Source organism: Pholis gunnellus (assembly GCF_910591455.1).
Source record: "Pholis gunnellus genome assembly, chromosome: 19".
Lineage (NCBI taxonomy): Eukaryota > Metazoa > Chordata > Actinopteri > Perciformes > Pholidae > Pholis > Pholis gunnellus.
Window position 1 is genome coordinate 35,718 of NC_136546.1, and position 24,651 is coordinate 60,368.

Consider the following 24,651-nt stretch of genomic DNA (forward strand, 5'->3'; position numbering starts at 1 on the left):
TCATACCATCACTGAGTAAATGCATTGAACAAATAAATAATTGGATGTGACAGAATTTTATGAAATTAAACAAAAATAAAACTGAGGTATTTGTTTTTGGAGCCAAGGATGAACATTTAAAAATCGGCTAGCTGGCCTACAACTACATCAGCATTATGTGCAGCTCAGTTTGCTTGAGCAGCGCTGCAGTGGGGTGCAGTGTGTGCTGTGATTGGTCAGTGGGCGAGCATGTGACTATTGTGAAACGAAACTTAACTTGCCAGCAGAGCTTAGTTGGAGGAGTAAGAGTTCAAATTGAAAGATATGGAAGAAATTATAACATTTGTAAGGTTTTGCTTGGTGTAGTTTATTTATTTTTTTACCTAGCTTTGTTTTTTCAACACTCAATGGCTGAATAAGGAGGAGAAACGGATTTAGTGGTGGAGTTACTGACAACGCCTTTCTCAAGAAAGACATTTCAGGAAAAGCTGGACATCGTAAGAAATGGTCAGTCAACGCCACAGCTGGCAGCCCTCAGCAGTAAAAGGATTTGTATGAACGTATTTCTTGCTGACCGCGTCGGAGAAGCGTTGCACATTTTATGGCTGGGTTTGGAGCTATGCTACGCTAACCTGAGGACACCATAGCATTTGAAAACTTTTGGAGAGACTCGAGTGGATCTACAACTCAACGAACACTTTCGCAGGGAAACCGCTCCACAACCTCGGCACAACCGGCCCCAGCGGAGGTGGGATCCCGGCCCCGCTGCGAACCTGCCGCAGCAGACCGGCGAAATACAACTGGGGAGGCTCGACTGTCATCACTGGCGTCCATGAATCGAGAAGGACTTCTTACTGGAACTGAAATGATGTACTGGGATTAAACTCTTTAAGTTTCGGTAAGTCACAAACTGCGGGTTATATTTTTTACATAGTAACATTACTACTGTTCATGTGTCGTTTTTATGAATAGTATTTGAATGTCTCGTGCTCTTATGTGGTGGAATGCGTGGATCCGCTGCAGGTTTGCTGGATTGAAGTGTCATAATGAGGTTATTAGGAGGTAATTCAACTGTAGTAGGACAGCACAGAAGGCCCAGGTATAAAATGCACGGCCCGCCACTGATTGCCAATACATTTTGTACACACATTCATGGTCGTCAGACATTAACGTTAATGACTTTAGTGATCCCCTGACTTGTCTAGCAACACCAGCAGGTCAGAGTTTTTAATTATTTAACAAAAATCTCAACATCTACAAAATTCGTACTGACTTTCATGATTCCTAAATGACGAATACTCATGACTTTTGCTTAGAGTCTGCATAGTTTGCAGTTATTAGATGGATTATCATAAGATTTGTTACATACTTTCATTTCAAATTATTAAAACTTGTGATCATCTGACATTTCATCTTGCTTAATCATGAAATCAAATTGTTCCTTTAGTCCAATACTTTGGATTAGGACCGAATACCTGTAAACCTAATGACATTCCTCTCAGCCTTATATGTACTTTGTGTTTACTGTTAACTAGCAAATGTTATGTTAAACGGAGACAGTAAAAATTGTTAACTTTAACAGCTAGACACCAGCGTGTTAGTCACTGACAAAAGAAAAAAAATCTTAACACAAGGTTCAACATACTTGTTGTTTTCCAAAGCTTTCAAACACATATTGTTGCTGCTAAGAATGCGCATTAGAATACCATTGGAAACAGGTATGTTGGATCTTGTGTTGAAAATCTAAAATCTGCATGATCATTGTAAACATTTTAGTATGCTGACATTAGCATTTTGTTCAAATTGGCAAAGTATTAAAGTACAGTCTCACAGATCTGTGAGCATTGATGTTTGTATCTTGAGAATGCTATTGACCCTCTAATTTGAATCTGGGTAATCATATTTCTGTCTGAAACTTCCTTTAACAATATGTTAAAAGCTGTGTCAAACAACATATTCCATATTCTTTATATCCAAAGGAATATGTAGCAACACTCATGCAAACATTTTTAGCACTAGTGGGGATTAGAAAAAGAAAGAAAAATCTCTGCTCCACTACTTCTACTTACAGAACTGCATGCACCTCACAATTCAATTGTCTATATTGTCTCTGTGCTTTATTTTCTAAATGTGAACCTTGTGCTTGCTTTATTACCCCCGAGTCCAATCTAATGAGCATCATCTCTGTCTAGGGATGCTGGCTGTGGCTCTCAAGTCTCCTTTGTGTGGCTGGACAGGTGTCTAACTGAATGATGAATGACCCTGTTTCTCCCCACGTAATTGGCTCCTTGCTGTTTGGCCTGAGACTGGTTACAAGTCTGGTGGGAAGCCACCTCCATCTGTCAATCACCAACCTGCTGCTGTCTGGCTGGACCTCTGATAGCTATGCTAATGCTCACGCCTCACACCCCATTGGCTCAGACTGTGCTGGTCCAAGCTAATCCATTAAAGCTGTGACAGTCATAATCTCCCCCCAAACACAGGGTTTCCAGTGTGCTAAACGTTATTTGACCGTTCCTGTCACGTTGGTGCTGCCAGGCACACTGTTGAGGTGATGGATGAGCCTGGCCCCGACCCACTCATTCATGCTGACTTGTGTTTGTGTGCTGTATCAATAATTTAATGATTTTTGATTAGTTTTATTTAAGACTTGTCCACCCACCTTTATATTACTGTTTGACCTGTGAAGTTGTTTTGGGGGGGGGGGGTGAAAGTCACTTCTCTCCTTATTTATACAAACATAAGACTTATACATTGTATGAATGTTATTTTTTATTGTAGTAGAGGTTTCCATCATGAAATATCAGTGGCCTGGATCAAATATTCTGACAGGCAATAATGCCAAGTGTTTATGATTAGAAGTTATTGCGCTGGCTCACTGTGATAGCTGTAATCAGTGTCAAATGGCCTCACCTGAACAAAACAAATGTACAGCCTGTGCACTCTGGAGCACAACCATTAACTCCACTGGCTTATTTTGCTTTCTCGTTCAGCTGATGTGGAGGGACGGTAAGGCTGCTACCTTCCTTTATTCACAGGCAGTCTTCCCACCTGTGAAGGAATCTTTTAATTAACCTATTTGAGATAGACACCTTATGAACTCTACAGGGAGTTTGGTGTACTTGTTACCAGACACTGTTTTCACCTAGTGAGTCTGTGTGTGTGTGTGTGTGTGTGTGTGTGTGTGTGTGTGTGTGTGAGCCAGTCAGGTATATGTTTGTCTGTGGACCAATTTTATCACCGTAATAGCATTGCAACCGTGCACAATGCAGTCACAAAACTTAAAAGGTGTATAGTTTTGATCAAAATTTGGGTCAAGTTCTTAGATGGTTGTGGTCCGAGCCAGGCCACCGGAAATAGAGCGGTAGGAAGTGGGGAACTTCCCCACTGGTATATATTCTGTATACTAAATGCTAGAGGATATTTATTTATTTATTTTATTTTATTTCCCAGTCTCGGATATGTCAATGCTTAGCAACAAAACTGATTTTGAAATGTCAGATTAAAAACAAAAACTCCCACTTAGTACATTAACTGCTATAAAAATACTATATATAGATATTATTTTCCATTTTCGCAGACTTAATTTTTTTGACCAACTTCAGTCCTGACATAACTACCAAATATTGAATAATCTTTCTGGGAAACACATCAATACATCCACTGAATGCAATTCCAAATGGCTTAAGCTTGTTGTAACCATCAATGAGCCAGACATAGTTTACACCGCAGCTGTGGTAAACACGCCTTCGCAGTCTGTTTCTTTCAGTTCAACACCTTCACCATCCAATAACTGTACCAATATTCAAATTGTTTCTCCGTCAGTCACAATCCTACATGATACTGACCAGTTGTTTCCATTTTCTGTTCAATGAAGGTTGCCGCCTCAGCCACATCAGTTTTATTCTTTCTACGCCAGAGTGGCTTCTTGCTTAAAAGCAAGCAATTTAAGTATTTCATCTGTTGTAAAGCCACGTTCAAGATAGTACAATGTACTCACAATCCAATCCAGTCAAATATAGGAGAACTCGTGCCAAAGGGCATCTACTTTGACTGCTGTGTGTAAGTATCTCAGGGTAATTTCTCTTCTTTATTTCCCAGACTTTAGCCTTGTTTCTCCATAACTCTCCAAATGTTTATTGTTGTTCTTTCTGTATGTAAATATCCTGCTGATTTTCCAGCCTCCAATGGAGCAAACCTGGATTAATATAAACCAACTAAAGAAAGAATAAAGGCCTCTGAATGGAACTTAATGGACCTTTTTGCAGACTGACCCTGTAAACAATACAACTAGTAGTGAATATCTTTATGTAAGGAGGAGAGGGAAGGTTGTGTTGGTGGGTGAGTTGCAGAGATGTGCTAACAATAGTGTGAAGGATTTTACACACAGGCTGGACAACAGTGGCAACAGAAATGTCAGGTGAAGAACCTAGGATGACATGTGTCGCTTTGATTCCAGAGCAGAGGCCAGTGCTGCAAGTTCAGTGTCCAGCATGCCTGTCCGAATCCTCCTCTGTCTCTTCCTAATCTGAAGGAAAACACTTATCCAGAGCGAGATGGACAGAGCTGCAGGGGAAGAAGGGCCTGGCTGACAGAAAATATTGATTTCTTTGTGAAGCTAAAAGAATGGGACATTATGTGGTTTTCCATCCACCATTTGTTATGTGCATTTTCAATTTGAGGATAAAAACGCTGAATATTTTAAAACATCTGTTAATATCGCAATGAATTCCAGCTTTGCTGCGGCAGAGAACTTGGTGTATTGATAAAAGTATTTGCTAGACTTAGGCCGACTTAGTTGTAGAAGTATTAGTAGCATTAGAAGAAGAAGTAGTAGAAGTAGTAGTATCAGTTGTCATAGTAATAGCTGTAGTAGTGGTCGTAGTAGTTAAAATAACAGTAGTAGTAGTAGAAAAAGTAATAGCAGTACTTGAAGTAGTAGTAATACCAGTAGTAGTAATAGTAGTTGTAGTCTTACTGCTACTTGATCTTGTTCTCTGTACTGGGAAAGCAGTGCTCACTGTAGCTGTAGTAGTAGTAGTAGTATTGGTAGTAGCAGTAATAGCAGTAGTAGTAATAGTAATAGTAGCAACAGCAGAAGTTGTAGTAGAAGTAGTAGTAGTAGAATCAGTAGTAGGGTTGTCACAATACCAAAATTATGACTTCGATACTATACCTGCCATAAATATCATGATACCCGATACTTACGATACGATACCAGAATTCGATACAATACCACAAATACGATATGATACCACAAATACGATACGATACTGGTATATTTATCTATAATAGTAATAAATAAAACATCTGTATGGTTCCATTTTTTACCAGCTTGTTCCTGCCCAGCTTTTTGAACACTTAACAAATGGCATTAATATTAGTATTAGCCTACAGCAAGATATTAATGAAAACTACCTGTCGTTCTTTGAACTCTGTGAACAGTCGGGGTGTCTGTCTGAAAGGTGCTTTGCCATGTTTGACGTGTTGCCTCTCTTGGTCTGTGTGGCTTTGAAACAAGTTTTGCAGACGGGTCTCTGTATGTGTTGTGAATTGTTTTGATTGCATAACATAATTAATATAGTTCATGTTGCTTGTGTAACACTGTTTATGTTGTTAAGCTGCAGATGTGTAGAGAAGCTTAATTGACCTGATTTACTTTTATTGTGAATAACATGAAACAGGAAGTGCTTTTACTTTGAAGAGCTAGGAAGTAGCATGATACGTGCTTACGATGAGAATGATAGTATGAAGAAATCCACATGTTGAGTGCGAGAGCGCGTTCTGTTCACTTTAACAGTTTGTTATATGCAGTTCAAAAGTAAAGTGATTCTGTTCAAAACCAGACGTGTCTTGGTCCTCATTAGAAGCTCCACTTCACAACAGTATGTCAGTGGGCTTTCCTTCACTGTCTGCAATGGAGCCAAAGTACTTCCAGATTTCACTTCTGGCATCTTTTTTTCCAACAAGCCGAGGATGGTCGGCAAAAGCTCCTGCACTTGATGCCATGTCTCCCCTGCGATCACTCGCTGTGAGTGAGCGCTGCCTGTTGCGTGTGTGAGCGCTGGGCAGCCCCGCCCCCTTGCTGTCACTGCGTGCCGGCAGCATGACAGGAAGTGGAACAGTGAGTGCGCTCTGATCGCGCGCTATTTTAATGAAGTATCGATACTAAAAATATGCAAAATCGTATCGTTTTTAACGTACGGGTACCACGGTACCTTTTTAGTATCAATACACATTAATCAGTAATAGCAGTAATACTAAAAGTATTAGCAGCAGTAGGGGTAGTTGTCACGGTATTAGAGCATTAAGTATTTCAACAAAGAAGCCTCATTCTGAGCTGCATGTTAAGATACAGTTAATCCATGGGGCTTTTATTTTGAAAGGGTGGGGCTGGGTGGGGGAGAGAGGAGAGGAGACAGAGGGCACATGCCAAGTCTCATAGGCCAAATCCCAATGTCCCCCCTAAACCCTCAAACCCTGAACCCTCAAGGACTTACTGACTTCACCTGGTAAGTGGTTGAGTGTGAGAGGCTGTGAGGGCTTGAGATGGTGTAAATAGGAATGGGACAGCACTTTGCTGCAACATCACATTACCATAAAAACGACAACAAATATGATGTATAATTGTGTGTATTTATTGTGTACTTTGTACTCCCTGATTTGAACATCTTTACTCACAAGATGAGAAGTAATTTCATATAATCTATTTACTCGTTTTTGTCAAAACAGCTTTAATGACAAAATCTAATATTTGATGAATCAATAAATAAATATTCTCTGATTTCATGTTTATTTTTTGTTCCATCTTTAACCCTTAATGTTTCTGTATGAATGTAATATTCCAGGCTGAACGCACGTGAGCCGACCTCTTTGTTTACCTTTTTTTTTCCACTGGTTACCCCGTGTTTAACGTACCATTGCAATGATTTGTGGGTAATTCCCTTAGGCTGAGTCAGCATACCATGCTGACTTGCGGAAAGGGTTCATTAAGGGCTCAAAATGTCTGCGAGAGAGCCCTCAAACACTCGATGATTTGACAACAGGACAGCCCTAAACCCTCAAGGACTTCGCGGGAGCGCGCCTCAAAGTCCGTGAGTCCGTAAGGGGGGACATTGGGATTTGGCCTTAATTGTCATTTCCTCGATCCTCGCTCGAACCGGAAGTTGTTCTGCGACGCCATATTGACGGCCGTCCCAAAGCTCTTATTTAGCTCTGAGGAGCGAGGATCGAGGATGGAGGAGGGATCTCCGAGGAGCCATGAGCGAGGAACCACGAGAACAGACTTCCAGGAAGTTTTTAACGGCCGACACGCCCCCTCATTGTTCATCAGTTATGTGATTGGACGCTGCAGCCGATCGGACTGACTGACTGAGTTTAACACCAGAGTGAAGACAGATCAGATTAAACTCTAGTTTATATTTGATTAGTTTTCTGATCTGGTTTAAATAAATGTTCATTGTAGTCCAAACAACAAAAGGACCACAAACAAACGTTCTTCATTTATTAGAAAGATTTGTCTTTTCATGATCTGATATTTCCCCTCAATAACTCTTATGATGGAAACAATTAAAGTCAGAGAGAGCTGGAGAGACGAAACACTTTTTACATCATTTATCATCATTTCCTTCAGTCACGTGAGGCGGATCATTCCTGAGTGTTTGATGAGTTAGCTATATAATTTAAGAGAAACAATAATCATATTCTGGGTTATTTAATAATGACGTCCCAGTCACAATTTCAAAACGTACAGACGCAAATAATGCATAAATAAGACGATCGCATTCCGCCGGTAGAAATGATCCTGCGCTTATAAACAGAACACAGAACACAGTTTGATAACACTACAGAGAGAAACACCTCTACAGTCATCATTACTGTGTGTCTTTATTAGTTTTTAGTATTATGAGTTACTATTATTAAGTACAGTGATCATGTGAACAGACACAAACTTCTCAAAAGTCTCTCCAGCTGTTAAAGCCGACTGACAGCTGATCCAGCTGTGATCAGCTGTGATCAGTGGCCGCTGTCATCAGAAACAGACGTCGCTTCACGTGACGCAACTGAGGAAAGGACGTCTCATGTCTCTTAAAATATATTTCCTAGTTTCGTCTCTCCTCGCATGGTTTCCTTGCATCTCTCCATACATCCCTGGTGGGAGGGACTAAGACGCAAGGAAAGGAGCCAAGTGAGGGAAACGGGGATGCAATTAAGAGACTTGGGATGTACCCAGAGGGTGAAAGGGAAAAGTCTTCTCAAAATCTCTAAGACCTGAATGACTGTATGAGAGAGACACACACACAGAGAGAGACACACAGACACAGAGAGAGAGAGAGAGAGAGAGAGAGAGAGACTGAGTGAATGAGTGTGAGACAGACAGGCAGACAGACAGTTAGATGGGCTGAGTGAGTGAGTGAGACAGGCAGACAGACATATGGACTGAGTGAGTAAGACAGGCAGACAGACATTTATATGGACTGAGTGAGACAGGCAGACACACAGTTATATGTACTGAGTGAGTGAGTGAGATGACAGACACACAGACAGTTATATGTGTCACGGTTGGGCCTTGCTGTGTGTGTGTGTGTGTGTGTGTGTGTGTGTGTGTGTGTGCGTGTGTTTGTGTCTCGCTCCTGATCAGGCTCATCATCTCCACCTGTGCCAAATCACCTGGCCCCTGGCTTTTCCCTCTGCCAAACCCACTCATCTCCACGCATCTGCCGGCAATCCGCTCATCACCCCTCACATACTTATACTCCCCTGCTTGCCCTGTTCCAATTGCCGGATTATCAATTGTTAATTTTCCCTCCCCGTGGACGCTTCGCTCTCCTGTGGTTATTCCCTCACGTTGACCCTCTGCGTCCCACGGTTTGTGTCTGTGCTTTTGGTGACCCAGCCCTTTTGTGACTGCCTTTTATTTTCAGTTTGGATTTTTCTCTCTCGGGATTGGAGTTGTTTTTTGTTTCTGGTTTTGTCTGCTTGATGCCCAGTAAAGAGCCTTAATCACACCTCACCTTGTGTCTAAGTCTGAGTCTCTGCTCCACTCCTAAACCCACACGGAACCCCGTGAACGTCACAGTATAATCCGGCCATGATAGACTCAGCAGACCACCCTTTTGAGCACTATACCGATTGGACCCACTGAGGGAGATATGCTGGGCCAGAGGAAGGCCTCCAGGGGCTGAGCTTCCAGCTGGCTAGCCTCAAGCTCGAGCTAAGCCGCCTGTTTGCCCCTGAGAAGGAGAGAGAGAGAGAGAGAGAGTTTTCCCCAGCTCCCCGTGTCCAGTGTTGGGCCAGGGGAGAGCCCCTGAGCATCCAGAGGGCTAACCTGGAACTAAGCCGCCCTGTCACCCCTAAGAATAGGCAGAGGAAGGGTCAGAGTTCCAGCCGTTGCCACCTCCGAGTTACAAAGGGTTCCAGTTCCGGCCGCTGCCTCCGCGGGGCCTCTGATGGCTCCCCGTATCCGGTCAGTGGTCCGACCTACTCCAGCTCCCCGTGTTCGGTCGGCAATCCAGCAGACTCCAGCCGTCGCCTCCGAGCCGCAGCCACTCCCGGACCCAGCCGCCGTCGCCTCCGAGCCGCAGCCGCTCCCGGACTCAGCCGCAGTCGCACCCGGTCCCAAGATGGCCTCACTCCTTTTTGGCCCTTGTCAAATGTGTAAACACTGGGATAAGAGTGTGGACTGCACCAGTTCTGTTGTGAGGACTGCTGTGTTGCACCTGAGGTGAGTTGGAAATTAAGGCCAATAGACCTTGTTTACATAAAAGTATACCCTGTTTTTGAGTGAAAAAACAATGAATTAATTTAACTTTATATTATTTTTGACTTATCACAGAGAGGTATATATCAAAGTTTAGTGAGGATGCTATTTTTTAATCATTTGAATTTTTCTAATGACAGCACATAATCACACCTGTTGAAAATGACCCCGTCTGGTTTGACTGTTTTTAAAGCATACAGTATAAATTATCACCCACCTCTGTGTTTACACTTTTTAGTCAACTTTATTCCAACTCATTACCTGACATATAAAACATGTCAACATTCATTTCTGCAACATTTAACCCTCCTGTTACCTTCAAATGTACACCTGTTATCCTGGGGGCAATTTTGACCCCAGCAATTTGAACCTCCAGAAAATTACTATAGTTAAAATTGCTACCGAAGTTTATGTGTCAGGTACTTTGTTTTTTGTTGACTACCTAAATAGCCCTTTAAATAAAATAACCCCCTCGACACCCAAACCCGTATACATCCAGAATCCCTGTTACGCGACTATGGAGTAATATGCAGATCACCATAAAATCTCACTGATTGACCTACAATTGGAAAGAGATATTCTTTGGGTGTTTTAATGGCTTTACATATAACTTTACATATCAACATGTTGAGTTTATGTTTACCCAGTTGTCCCCATTAAAGTTGGAAAAGTAATTCAATATTAAGCAAAAAACATGTCTCATTTATTTAGAGAAGTCAAACGTCTAATGGGGTCAAAAATGACCCCAGGACAACAAAAGGGTTTTAATACCGAGCCCTATTTTTAGGCCTCTGCTCTAAAATTGCTTACCCATGCCAAAAAAGACTAATTCTGTAACTACACGGTTTATTTTAATAATTTTGATGTTATAATAATGGTAACACTTGTGAGATTTGTTCAGATGTGTAAATATCAGTGTATATATACTGGTTAAGAGTAAATGAAGATGAAACACAGCTCAAATTGAAAAGTTGAAAACCCTTCACCTGAACAAAAAGCACTTTTATTGTTATTTTGTTCTTGAAATGAGGCCCTGGCTAGCCTACAAAGTCTCCAAAATCATAGCACATGTCAGTAGTCTCTAAAAAAAAAAGTGGCTTTGATAAAGTGAAGCAGGACAAAGTTAGAGAGGTTTTAGTACAGAGAGGTCAGGCGAGGTCGAACAAAATTGTTATTTTGGAACCAGTTGTTTCAACTGTTCCATTGTACTTTTATATACTATATAACTATATATTTCACTTGTTTTATCACTAATAGTGTTCAATCTATCCAAATACAGCAGTTTTGCCCCATTTTGAGAGCCAGAATCCTCTCTAAGGCTGTAAACCATGGATCCATTCTCATCTGACTGCAGTTTGACTGTGTCTATGTGAGGCCTTGTCAGCCTATGATTGGTCAAATCCAGACTATGACACCTCTTTCGACGTGTCAGAGTCTCAGGAATGCGGTAGGAGTAGCCTGGTGTTGATTGACAGTCTTTAGCCAGTAAAAATCGAATAAGCGCCGCGCACCCCCGAGCGTAAAATTCCACAAGCTAGGTTGACCCCCCCTTCTTCAGGAAACAGATGAGAAACACACAGGATATACGTAGCAACAGTGTTGAGCCGACAAACGGGGAATTATGCCGGTCTTTTCATGATTCAGCGTAAAGGTGAGGTGCTACTAAGATTTTTTTTCGGTGAAGCGGTTTCTTCTGATGTTTGTTTGCTCACAGCTTTGTACTGGTTTCACTGAGAGAAATTCTGAAGATATCTCTGGATTCTGTGTCAAATTTTCATGCTCTGCGATGTATTGTAACCGATGTAACCTCTCTAACTTTGTGTTAGCCGTAGTTTTTTTGGAATATCGAAGCGGAGTGCATAGCTCGCCGACTCGTGGCGACAAATACATGATATTGTGGTACATCTTCTACAAATGACTTACATGGTAGTGTTGCCCAGATGTTGCTGTTTAATCTGGTATATAACATGTGTGTAGCATTCATTATATTCGTTTCTGAAAAGTGCATTTTATGACACTCTTCACTAAACTGTCTCGCTAGAACCCCAAATGGTCTTCGCTTGGTAGCCAATAGTCTTAACTGGCTACATCAGAACCCTGCCAAATGGACTCAGAACAAGTTGATATGTTTTATATACACCCAAATGTCCAGACTACTGACTTTCATGTGCCAAAGTAAAAATTTGGTGACGGTAACTTGTAGGCACGACAATCTGGTGGACCACACCCCAGTCTGAGCCGTCAGCTATTGCTGGTGACTATTTACACATCTGAATGTCTTGATCCATAAAGTAACCTACAGTCTTGTTATTAATTTGGTTTCCCCATAGATCTGAAAAACACTTCCGTAAACTTTGGTAGCAAGTCACTTTTGGCTTACTGGAAGCAGCAGCTCATCAGGCTTGCTGGGCTCAGCTTTTTCAGGGTCACCACAGTACACTGCCGCCATCCCGGACTCCGGCTCAGTTTCTCTTAAAGACTGATAAATAGACTGTCACACAAATCAATGAATGCAGGATGTATCCCATTTCAATACCACTGAGTACAGTACTGTTACCACAGCCCATTATTTTGGAGAACGGCAGAACTCCGGCGAGGATAACCAATTGTGAACCTCAGGTATCACATAAAATGGGCACAAGTTGCTGACCTTTTGGAACGGCTGTAAATACAGGATAACTATTGCTCCACCTGGCTTGGTCTTAACTAAGGTGCTGGAAGTTTCAAAGAGTTCAAATTGATAGAAGAGATATCTGCACACTTAGATATATACTTTATTTGAGCTTTCAGTCCAAAGGTCCTTTATCAGAGCATACATGATTCAACTGGAACAGCAGGTGAAAAAACAAACAAATGGTTCCAATCACTCTATGTAAAACACCTGCACACCGTGGTGGTAGAGGCTCCACCTCCTGGGAACTACAGCCTTAAAGTGCTGAATTGAGAAGTGAGAGGCTTACAAGTGGATGCCAGACTTATCTAAAGATCATCTGTTAGTTTCTGATGGATTTGTGTCATTATCGATTTTAAATGCTAACAATTTTGCAATAACATGTCCAGTTTTGTGGCAGTAGAAACTTTCTCTCTTCTCCTTGTTGAGAGAAGGCACCTTAGGTGAGATACTCACCTAAGGTGTTCTTGTATTTCGCCGGTCTGCTGCGGCAGGTTCGCAGCGGGACCGGGAGCCCACCGGCCGGCACTGACCGAACGTTGGGCCGCGGTTGTGGAGATGTTTCCCAGTGAAAGTGTTCGTTGAGTTGTAGATCCACTCGAGTCTCTCCAAAAGTTTTCAAATGCTATGGTGTCCTCAGGTTAGCGTAGCATAGCTCCAAACCCAGCCATAAAATGTGCAATGCTTCTCCGACGCTGTCAGCAAGAAACACCGTTCATACAAATCCTTTTCCTGGCTGAGTCAGGGCTGCCAGCTGTGGCGTTGACTGACCATTTCTTACGATGTCCAGCTTTTCCTGAAATGTCTTTCTTGAGAAATGCATTGTCAGTAACTCCGACACTAAATCCGTTTCTCCTCCTTATTCAGCCATTGAGTGTTGAAAAAACAAAGCTAGGTAAAAAAATAAATAAACTCCTCCAACTAAGCTCTGCTGGCAAGTTAAGTTTTGTTTTCCAATAGTCACGTGCTCGCCCACTGACCAATCACAGCACACACTGCACCTCACTCCTGCAAAGTGAGCTGGAGAAATGCTGATGTAGTTGTAGGTCTGCAGGCCGCTCTGGCGCGTCTAAGAATCTCAAACTAAAGATCTGATTGGTTGAACACTATGAAAATCAACAATATCGTCCCCATTCACTTAAACTGCACATGGAGGCACTGGTGAGTTTGCAGGCCTGGGGCCTCTCTTTTTACCTAGAGACACAGAGGTGAAATCTGATTGGATAAAAGCTCTACTTAAAATAAGCTGCACTGGAAGCAGAGCAACTGAGGAACACAGTAGTTGTGCAATGAGAAAATAAGATAATGGGAAAATTATTTTTATAAATTATAATACATGTAGTGTATTTAAGAAAAATTATTAAATTATATAATAGCTATAACTTTGTGATTCTGTTTAGGCCAGCAGAGAAGGCTTTGCAGGCCCTGATGGCCCGTCACTGGATTTGTGTTATGTGAAAGATGCTAAATCTTCCGCTTTACAAGCAGCATACCATTTATCAAATAGTGTGGTCTCGTAATTTCTGCCTGTAGGCCTCTGGGACCAATTCATAAGCACACAGGATTGTAGTTTTGACAGTTCCATACTGAAGACTATCCTCTCTAGAGGGAGTGCGGAAACTGCCCTTTTGAGATTTGCATCGAATTTTAGCCTGCAAAAGCAATGCCCACGTATCAGAAGGCCAATGGAGAGCAGTAGTGATGCGCTCAAAAGCACCACTAGTCCAGTTCTGTGCCCGGAAATATTGGCACCAACGAAATGTGTTTACTTATGTTAAATGAATGGATATGTAAACCAGTGTAAATAGAAGGAGAGCTTGCCGACCTAGAAGATACATCTTCTGTGTGAGCTTCTCTCTTCTGTGTGAGCTTCTCTCTGGAACTCAAACTTAAGCTGACGCAGCCTGACAGCCCTGTCCGCCTTAGCTGTGCTTGTCGGACATGAGCTTTTTCTCACACGTCTACCTTCAGACGGGCTTCTTTGAGAGATCCTGATAAGCCTGGAGAAAAGGTTTTCTTTAACTCCTCCCTCTGCCCTGAAATCAAAGTCCTGAGTCCACCGGTACAGCTGAAGGAAAATTATTTTTCTCTTGTTTTCCCACAGCATTGTACGGGTTGCTAGCGTCCTACATGGCAGCTTCACGAGGTACTGACAAATCAATAATCCCCATTTCCATCAGTTTGCTAATAAGTTGACCCTGAAGCTCTTTTTTGTTTATAGACTTCTGGAAACTCGGAAGTGGTCTGCAATTATTACCAGCTCATCCTTGCAGCAGGTATCAACAAGGTTAAACGGAGCCATCGCAAATTTGGCCCTGCACAAAACAATAACTCTGTGTCACAATAACTATTATCCCGGACAAGCTCCCGTTTGTTAAAGGCCTTAGAAAATACACAATAAAATAGCAACATATATACAATCACGGATAAATCAGCAGAACTGATATTATATTAAGAGAACGGCTGTGACTGGTGCCATATCATTACAAACAAAAACAATTGCACTTACTTAAATGTGCAGATATTTAACTGGCAAAACCCTAAAACTAAATGAAGATATAGGCAAAACAAATACTTGCCTGAATAACTAAACCTTGCCCGATCCCAAGACCACATATGTAGTGCCTCATTGCTAACTTAGCAATGAGGAAAGAGGAAATACAGAGGTTCTAACCCAACCCAATAAATATCACAGTGACTAGATGTTCAACAATCACAGCCGCGCCAGTCATTTTCAGGTGTCATTTCAAAATTTGTGCTTTATCAGTCCAGTCACGGGATTGGTTGGGCTGACCTGAGAGAATGTCAAGGCGGCTAGAAGGGCAAGTCTTAATTGGAGCCTGCATAGAAACGCCCGTCCTATCTGGACAGAGAAATCCACAGTGCCGACCAATCCCAGGGGTTGAGGCTGCAGCTTCTGTAAAAATGAGAGAACAGTTCACCCCTGGCTAACTGCAGAGGCCGCAGCAGCCTTGTTTCTCCATAACTCTCCAAATGTTTATTGTTGTTCTGTCTGTATGTACATATCCTCTCATGTCTGTTCCAGCCTCCAGGAGCAAACCTGGATCAATACAAGTCAAATAAAGGAAGAATAAATGCCTCTGAATGGAACGTAATGGTCTTTTTCCTTTTCTGCAGATGGCACCTTGAATGGCAGCCTCTGTCATCCGTGTATTAATGTGTGTATGAATGGGTGACTGTTGACATATAGTTAAAAGCGCATTGAGTTCCTTATGTTCAACAAAAAATTAAGCAGTAAAGCAATGGCTTACACTTGAAAAATAAAATCAAATCACTGGGCTGAAATGAATTAACCTTGTATGTGCATAATGTGTCACTAGAAGCCTGTAAATCCAACGAGGTGTGAGTGGAGTGCCCACATTGGGGAACCAGTCCTGGGTAAGCGGAGTGCAGCAGCACTTTGGAGCACCTCACTATGGTCAATACATTAACAGTTAGTCAATGTGTGTATAGGGTAGAAGTAATAATTGAATAGGACTAAATCAGCTAACCTGCAAGCGAATGATTCCCAACAGAGGGCTGTCATGAAAGGACCTAAACTATCAGATCTTTATAAACCAGGACATCAAGCCTGGACAGAGAGCTTTTAGAGCAGTGTGGCCCAAACACCGATTTTTTGTAGTTCATACGTTTTTAAATTATGGTTCAACTTTAAAATTATGTTTCAATAAATTAACTGATGGGATGCAAATACCACAAAACTTACACCAAACTTGACCAAAACCTAATGTGCAAACCTAATGTACAGAGTACATGGTGTACATGTACAAGCTGAGATGGTGTAAAATCAGCAGTTGAAGCTTTATGCTAAATAGTTTGAAGTATTTCTTTAGGCCAAGACTTCAGGACGCTTGGTTAAGGTTGACCTCTAAATCCACATTCTTCACCAAGGAAACAGCAGTTCAACAACACAATCTCAATTTAAGATCAGCTCACCAGTTTTTTTTCAATCTTAAGACAGTATATCACATGTTCTTAATCAGAAGGTGGAGTTTTCACAGTTGTCCCAGAACTGTAGATGTTTAACCATTCCAAACTTTCAAACTCAATGTCTAAGCCAAAGTGCTATTTAAAAAAAAATATCTGAAAGGATTGCCAAAACCAATGGCCCGATTGCCATGAAACTGATGTAAGCGATTATCCGTGGACTCCAGAGGATGATCTGGTAAGCAAATGCTGCTGCCACTATGAATGGTGTGATCATGTGCAAGAATCTTGTTGCAGGTCATTGATTCATTTTGGTCCCAATGGTATTGGTTAACGCTGACTAATCGATATTTTTCTATAGATCAAGTGTAGAGCAGGTCATCCTTCAATAACAGGATTGGGAGTTCGATCCCCAGTTCGATCCCCAGCTAGTTCATGTTGATGTGTCCTTGGGCAAGACACGTAACCCCACATTATATATATATATATATATATATATGATCAATTTATAAAATATGATTGAGTGCTATAGATTAAATGAATTGCAAAGTAGATAGATTGAGCCAAGTGAGTACTTTTGTACTTTTACTTTTAGTGAAAGCATGAAGGTAGGATTTTGACTATAAGTAATAATCTTTAAAGTGGTATTGCTACTTTTACTTAAGTAAAATATATCAGTACTGCCACCACTTTGGCTTGTTAACAGGATGAAGATATGATTGGGAACATGACTCAGTATCACCAAGTCTATGATCCTTTCTCCTCCACTAAACGTATGCATCTGTGTCTGAAGATGTCTGTAAGACTCCCTTGAAACACATTCAGGTATGCTTGTCTGGTTTTGGGGTGCTGCCCCTGAAGAAGTAGGATTATCACTTTGGCAGGAGTCAGGATACTATAAGGGTCTTATTTAAATGCTTTTGGACATTGTTCCTAATGTTGCTTTAACGTTTGACTCAACTGCAGTAGCTGAGAACTGGAAACATGGTGACATCAGTAAAATGAAGTATGTATATTTGTGGTAATTTTAAGAGTGTGCAGAAGACAATTTAACTTGTCATAATAGGTGTTGCTAATAACATGGACAAAGGCTGCGTTCTAGTCAGGTGCCTCATAAATCATGACAGTGTGACAGTGAGGAACACCAAGAACAATGCCAGGAACCTGAAATGGGAGCAGATGGAATCCAGCCGTCATTTATTTTATTTTGAAGGAATTAAAATACAACCAAACCGTACAGAGCCAATGAAAATGTTTAGTCTGGATCGGAGGATCCCGGGACAGAGGGTGTCGCATGTGTACGGATCGTAAAGCCCTCTGAGGCAAATTTGTTATTTGTGATTTTGGGCTATACAAAATTAATTTAATTTAATTTAATTTAATTATTTATACTTGTGCTTTGTACAATTTATGTTTTGTGTGCTAGTGGAAAATAGAGAGGAGACTGCCAGACGGAATTCACAAACATTTCAATTACATAGTCAAATTCAGTCAAGTCAATTTTATTTATGTATTGGCAAATCATGAGTTTTCTCAAGACACTTTTCATGTAGAGCAATTCTAGCCCTGGTGTACTCTATGCTCTGGTTGGGCACCATCTGCCTCCAAAGGTTGGGCTGAGAGACGAAGTGAGTGAGAGGAAAGCAGTGATACACAGCAGCAACAATGATAACACAACAGCTGTAATAGTTATAGAAATGGGATTATTAATAATAATGACAACAATAATAATAGTAGTGGGGGTTTTATATTATGATACTCAGTGCCATGTGGATGCCACCATGTTTTTTCCTTTTCTCCAAAGGGTAACATTTGGTTTGGGAGATTATTTATGTTGTACTTCAACTAAGTCATTTTAGATATATTGAGACTACCAAATCTGAGATTTACACAAAGCATACAGCCTGGTAAGACTTACGTTTTTTGGAAAAGAAAAGAAAGGTGAAACTAAACTGTATGTGCTGTCACCGTTTTCCAAGTTCTCAGCCATGAACTTGATGAGGGCAGTGTTATTATTACTGATAGAAATGAGCCATGAAAATGGAGTCGCTGAAATATCTTTTCGCCAGATGTTGAGTATCAATAAAGATTGATCTTTTGATCCAATAGTATTACAATACTACTTTACAATTCTGGTAATGTGTCTTTTTGGCCCTTATGAGCTTGTAGAATTTGAAGCGAATATGTTATTAAATATATGCATATTCTTCACCTTTCTCTATATTTCATGTTTTCGGAGTTTGTAGTAATCTTATTTTTGGCAAAGTTGGTTTTACAATATTCCTGTAATAACGCAAAGTATATGTGTCATAATAAGTCAAATGTAATCGAATGGATTCTACTCCTTTTGATATTTTTGTAACCTACCGGTTTTCTATGATTTAATACGATATTCTTGCTCTAGCCTTTTTGAATTTTTAAATGGTATCATACTCTTCGGTAGCTTGAATGCCCTGCTGTTGTAAGTAGGCATTCGGTTGAAAAAGCAGTTTGTGCATTATGTGATGCAGCTTTCTGCGGGAGCTCTGACCCAGATTTCAAACGGATAGGCGCTTGTTTCCGGCAGCCTTCAAAACGCATTTATCTTGAGCGCAGTCGGCAGGGCTGAATGAATTAGGCCTGTTAGAGCGCTGCCAGAGAAGATACAGAAAAGCATTACACTCTGTATTCGTCTTCATGCTGCTTCACGTGAGCGACGGTCCATTTTACATTTTGCCCCCATTTTGCATATAAGGTTATTTTCAGAAGAAATGTTCCTTAGCGCATTGACGGATTCAGTTTGGGGTATTTTCACCCATTAATATGATAATATAATAAGTTGTAAATTCTGAGGAAACACAATCTAAATATAAAATGTCCCGTCCTCTGAAGCATAGGCCTACTATGCAGGCAGTGAGCAGAAAATATAAACCAGCAGTGCGCAATGTAGTGAAACCCAATGCAATAACTCTGCAATATGTTCAGTGAAGAATTCGATTACATTATGCTCTGTTTCCTATTTTCCACTAAGGTAATATTATTATTTTTATTTGTTTTACCGTGTAAAGAGTCTAAGTGGAATCGGATTTGGAACAGACCACACACCCAGGCCCGCAGCTCAGAATCTGGACCTAAACATGATGTGTTGTGCTTTTCGGCTGTTGAAGACAACAAGCAATTGTTCTGGCTGAGAAGTTATTATATTTGATGACAGTGTGACAGCACTTACGGACAAATTGTCACCCTCCTTAAAAGTCACTTTACAGATTAAAATAAATAAAATAGCCCAGTACAATAATATAATAATAATAATTCACATTATTGTTATTATTATTGTTACTGTTATTGTTGTTACTCTTATTATCATTATTATTATTGTTGTTGTTGTAAAAATAATGATAGACAGTAATAATTTAGACACGGTACAAAGCGAAATCCTTCGGATTTAAACGAAGCGTGTGATCATTTCGGTCAGTTATTGTCAAAATAAATGAATATTTATCAATAATCATAAAGGCCCATTTAGGCCTTGTCCAGTCTGCTCTGACGGGTGCTCTCCCCGTCAATACAAACCGCAGAGAATCGTTACAGGCTGACAGTGATAAATGAACCAAAGCTCCACTGCCTTTATTTCTTTATTCTTCTATGTCCGGTGACGCACATGTGGAGAAGGTAGCATATAGCTACCCTAGAAAATACCCTGGAAAAGTACAAATTAAAATTGTCAGTGTTTCATTGAAAACGAAGGGATTTACACATTTGAAGGAAACAACCTTTCGTTTTGTTTTCATTTCTCTAGACTACATCTTTGTCTCTCCGTGTCACAGTCACACGAACCATTCCAGCAGTAGACCAAATAGAAACAACCAGATTTAGTAAAAGCTGCAGCCTCCGACTTCGCTCTGATTTTCTTGAATTTAGTATCCAGGCCATCCATCATTCCTGTCACCATCAATCGAATAACGCAAGACAACTGCAATCCCGTCTCATATCGAACCAGAGCTGCTACGTGACCTGCTCCACCAACTAATGTCGTTGCTTAAACCATTTTCTCCAACGCCCACACTGACCTTTCTCTTCGGGTTTTTAAAGTGAGCCCGCAGGAAAATAACAGAACGGGAACGATCAGAATCAGGCCGGTCATCTGCTCTTGACATTAAAAACACTTTGCCGAATCCTTGTTTTGTCTTCGTCAATTTACTCTTTATTTTGGTTTTAGTGCAGACTTCTTCTGTGTTTTGGTGCTAAAAAGTATTCAAAACATTGTCAAAAATGGAACTCAATCGCCATTAAGTCATGTCTTGTCAGTTCCAATTTAGAAGAACACAAGTAGACTAAAATAAGACAGAAGAAAGAGACGCAGTGCATGAAGAACATAAACAAACATTCAGATATTTAGCTTTCCTTTAAACGTCTTGGTTTGAGTTGGGATTTAAAAAACATGTCAGTGGTAAATGCTCTCTCTAACATCTAGTGATTACAAGCGCAAACATGGATAGAAACAGTCAAATGAAAAGCACCTATACAGCACAATTAGCTACAACTCTCACCAAGTCCTCCTCATTTTTTAAAAAGATATTCACAGTGTGTCTTGTTTGGTGTGTGTATGTGTTTTCTTTGTACAGTATTTTTCCAGAGGAGATGGGCATAGGGCATGGGGGGGGTGGGGCTTTACTTGGAAAAGAAGAAAGACAGTCGTCTCCCCCTTGGTCCGTCGTTTTAGAAAAATAAATAAATAATTTAAAAAGAGATGGAGAGGAGTCGAACTGCTTTGTTTCACCACGAAGTGTCGAAGCTGTACGGGTCCTTGCGGCCTACAGCTCCGGGTCTCTGCTCCGTTTCAAGTCAAAGTTTGTGGGCGGGCTCTGGCGCAGAGCTCAGGCGTTTCCATGGTGATACTCTACACCGCGCACCGTGCAAGCTCAGGCAAGGTGAGGTGGGGGTGTTCAAGTGTGTGAACGATCAGGTGGGTTTGACGTGGTGGCTGCAGAGGCAGCTCCAGTGGCTACTGAGCTCCACAGCAAGATGAAGAAGATCCCTGAGCCAACCATGGAGGCCTGAACACAGGACAGAGGACAGGGCACAGAGGTTAGGATACGAAAGTCCAGGTCTGGTTCAAGACTGGCAGACCCCAAACCCCAAAATGATAGAGACATCAGTTATTTTTTTGCATCCATTTTTGATTGTGTGTATAACACATATTCCAAGGTTTTGCCGAGGCATTTATTGAAAACTGACACTCTTCAGTTGTCTTATTTTGTATAACACCAAAAAAATGGGACTCACTTTAGCTGACACCATCTACAGTATGAATCGTTTTGAATCTTCCAACATCAATAAACAAAGCATGTATAGCAGTTCTAGGAAAACTATGCATCTTTGGCCTGAGATGTGACACATGATTCAGGGTCATATTTTTAATACGCATGTCATTTTTAATTGTCACATAAATAGAGCTATGAACAGGCATGAATTGTGAACTGCATGTAACCTATCCCGAACATTAGAAACAATAACCTCTGTAAAGCAGGGGATCAAAACGCCAACCCTGTGGTTGAAGGAAGACTCAACCCCCTCAGCCACAGCTGGACCCTTTGGACATCCCTCATGCTGCAGGATCATACCATATCATTCTGACTTTATACTCGCAGGAGTCCAACTTTACTCACAGAATTCTGACTTTTCTTAAAATGTTTGTTTGAGTGGAATGAACCATTTCCTTCAATTTATGATCACTGGGTAGAAATTGTTCTGCATAATCTATACAATTCTGAAATTCTATGTTATGTGAAAACACTTTTTAACTTTATTGGAAAATATGGAAGCGGATAAACTGAACCCATAATGTAACTGTTTTCACTCCTGTGTGACTTATTTATTCATGACTTCAAATGGAATCATTTGTCTGGTTAAAGTGTTGTTATGGGCGAGGTGGGGGATATTAAAAAGAGAATCCTCACTCAAGGTCCACTTACAAGCTTTTACTGAAGCTTTAAACCTCTTCTTACAATCTTTGTGGATGGACTTTGCTCAGCTGTCAGGGAGATACTTTAGGTTCAATTGTCATCATCTGACTTACTGAAAGTATGGAGCTTAGAGGATGTTGCTATGCAATACTTCCTCCATCCGCTGATGAAGACCATGGGATGCATTTGAAAGCTGAGAGGAGAGTAAAGTAGTGCAGATTTAGTCATGTATTCCATGATGGTTAAATGTTATGGCTCGGGCTTTATCGTGCATAGAAAACCCTCATATTACTCCAAACATGGCTCTCTTCCTCCCTGCAGTGCTGGGGAGATTTACTGCTGCAGTCAGCATATGCTCTCGCCACAGATCAAATTAGGGGAAGCAAAAACATCCGGCTCTACTGAACTATTACTGTAACTAGTCAATGATCCATCAATGAGAAATAATTAGATTAAATACTCTAAAAATATATAGGCATCATTTACTATGCAGATAGATGTATTTATTCATTTATTTTTTACATGAAGCGTCACAATCTGCTCTTTGAACTGTATTAGCAAAGCTGGGGGAATTATCAGACAGGGAAGAGGGGGCTTGGTGAAAATTGGCCCCAGTGAAAAGAAATGAAGCAAGTACAGCTCCTATTTACATATAAAGAGCTCTATTAATCAAGGTAAGTGTCATTACAGCGTGGCTCATTGAGCAGTGGAGAGTGGGTGTTAAATAAAATTTTCTGTGCTTGGGTGCCTCCGGCATGCCATACGTCTTGATTTGAGAACTGTCAGCGGTGGTGGGGAGCTGATAGAGGCTGGAGGAGGGGGAATAGTACCCCGATTCTTAATCAGATTGCCAGGGGAGAGGAGATGGAGGAAAAGGAAAATGGAGGAAGAGGAGCAGAGCGATGGAGAGGAAAAGAGGACGTTTTCTGGAGATAGAGTGATGGAGATAAATGTGTTTCCCACACATATTATTAATAATAATATATATATATTTTTATTTTCTGTCCAAAGTCAAGATGCACACAGGTGACTGTATATAGACCATGATCTAAATATTATATTCCAACTTGCTAAAACATCAATATCAGGACCAAATTCTGGTGAGAAGATAATTAATTAAATAAAACCCTACAACCCTAACTGGTTGCTTTGGCCCCGTGTTGTACTCATCAGGTTACCTGATGAGATCCGGGAACAGGGTGACATTGGTACGAACAATATTCATAAAATTGCCAGAATCGGCTCCCCTTGTTCACGGTTAGACAATCATACAAGCAAATCATTCTAAGATTACTAATGCTGACAGAAACGAAGGTCATAACTATGACAACAAACCCCAAGTTGCAATTAACTGGAATTATCCTGAAAGAATGAAATCCCCAAAAGCAGTATGCACACAGGCTGTCTTGCCTTAAAATCAAACCGTGAAAGAAAAACAAATATTGATATTGTGAAAAGACAACTGTGAATATATTTCTTGAGCAGCATGGTGTTAATCCTATCCTGGGCACAGTGGGCAGTACCTGCTCTTCATTTCTGATCTCCATCAACTTATCTCTTTTTCTCTCCTCCTCTTGTCCCGTATCTCCTCCTTTCCCAAAGCTGAACATTGAACATTGACAGTCTTTCCTCTTTTGTCTGTCTCAGTAAAAGTAAACACATGTAGGGCTGAAAGTGAACTAACTGGGGCATAACTGTTTAATGTAGCGTGACCACACAGGGAGCTATTGGTCAGATGATGTCTGTCTGGGGATAAATGGCATTGAAATACTAATAATATCTAATAATAATATCTAGCTATCTGAATCACGCATAATCAAAGAATGGTAAATAGACTGTACTTGTATAGCGCTTTGTCTTCCGACCACTCAAAGCGCTTTAACACTACATGTCATCATTCACCCATTCACACCCATTCATACTCTGATGGCAGGGGCTACCATGCAAGGTGCCACCTTTCCATCTAACTAATATCCAGACACATTCGCACACCGCAGGCATAGCGGGTTAAGGGTCTTACCCAAGGACACATCGACATGGACTAGTGTAGCCGAGGATCGGACCGCCGATCCTCTGATTGAAGGATGATCACTCCTTCAATCAGAACTCTACTGAGCCACAGTCGCCCCAAAGAACCACCGTGTTGAGTGAAGATGCTATAGTAACAACAAGATCATCCACTTCTGTGAATATATTTCTTGCATCATGAATGGGCTTGTAAATGGACTTGTTCAGCGCTTTTCTAGTCTCTTGATCACTCAAAGCACATTTACACTGATTCATACACTGAGCCACAGTCGCACATGAAAGTCACTCCAGCAAAGATCCAGGTGGCAAAGTAATTTTTC

General features: G+C 41.0%; 1 protein-coding gene across 1 annotated transcript in view; it reads right to left on the reverse strand.

Moving 5' to 3' along the window:
* Positions 1-21,177: 21,177 nt before the first annotated feature.
* The window catches only part of meis2b (Meis homeobox 2b), a 34,398-nt gene continuing 30,924 nt past the window's right edge, over positions 21,178-24,651 (reverse strand). The window contains exon 13 of the mRNA XM_079180875.1: positions 21,178-21,394. The gene's annotated coding sequence lies outside the window, so the exon portion shown is untranslated. The remainder of the gene's footprint in view (positions 21,395-24,651) is intronic.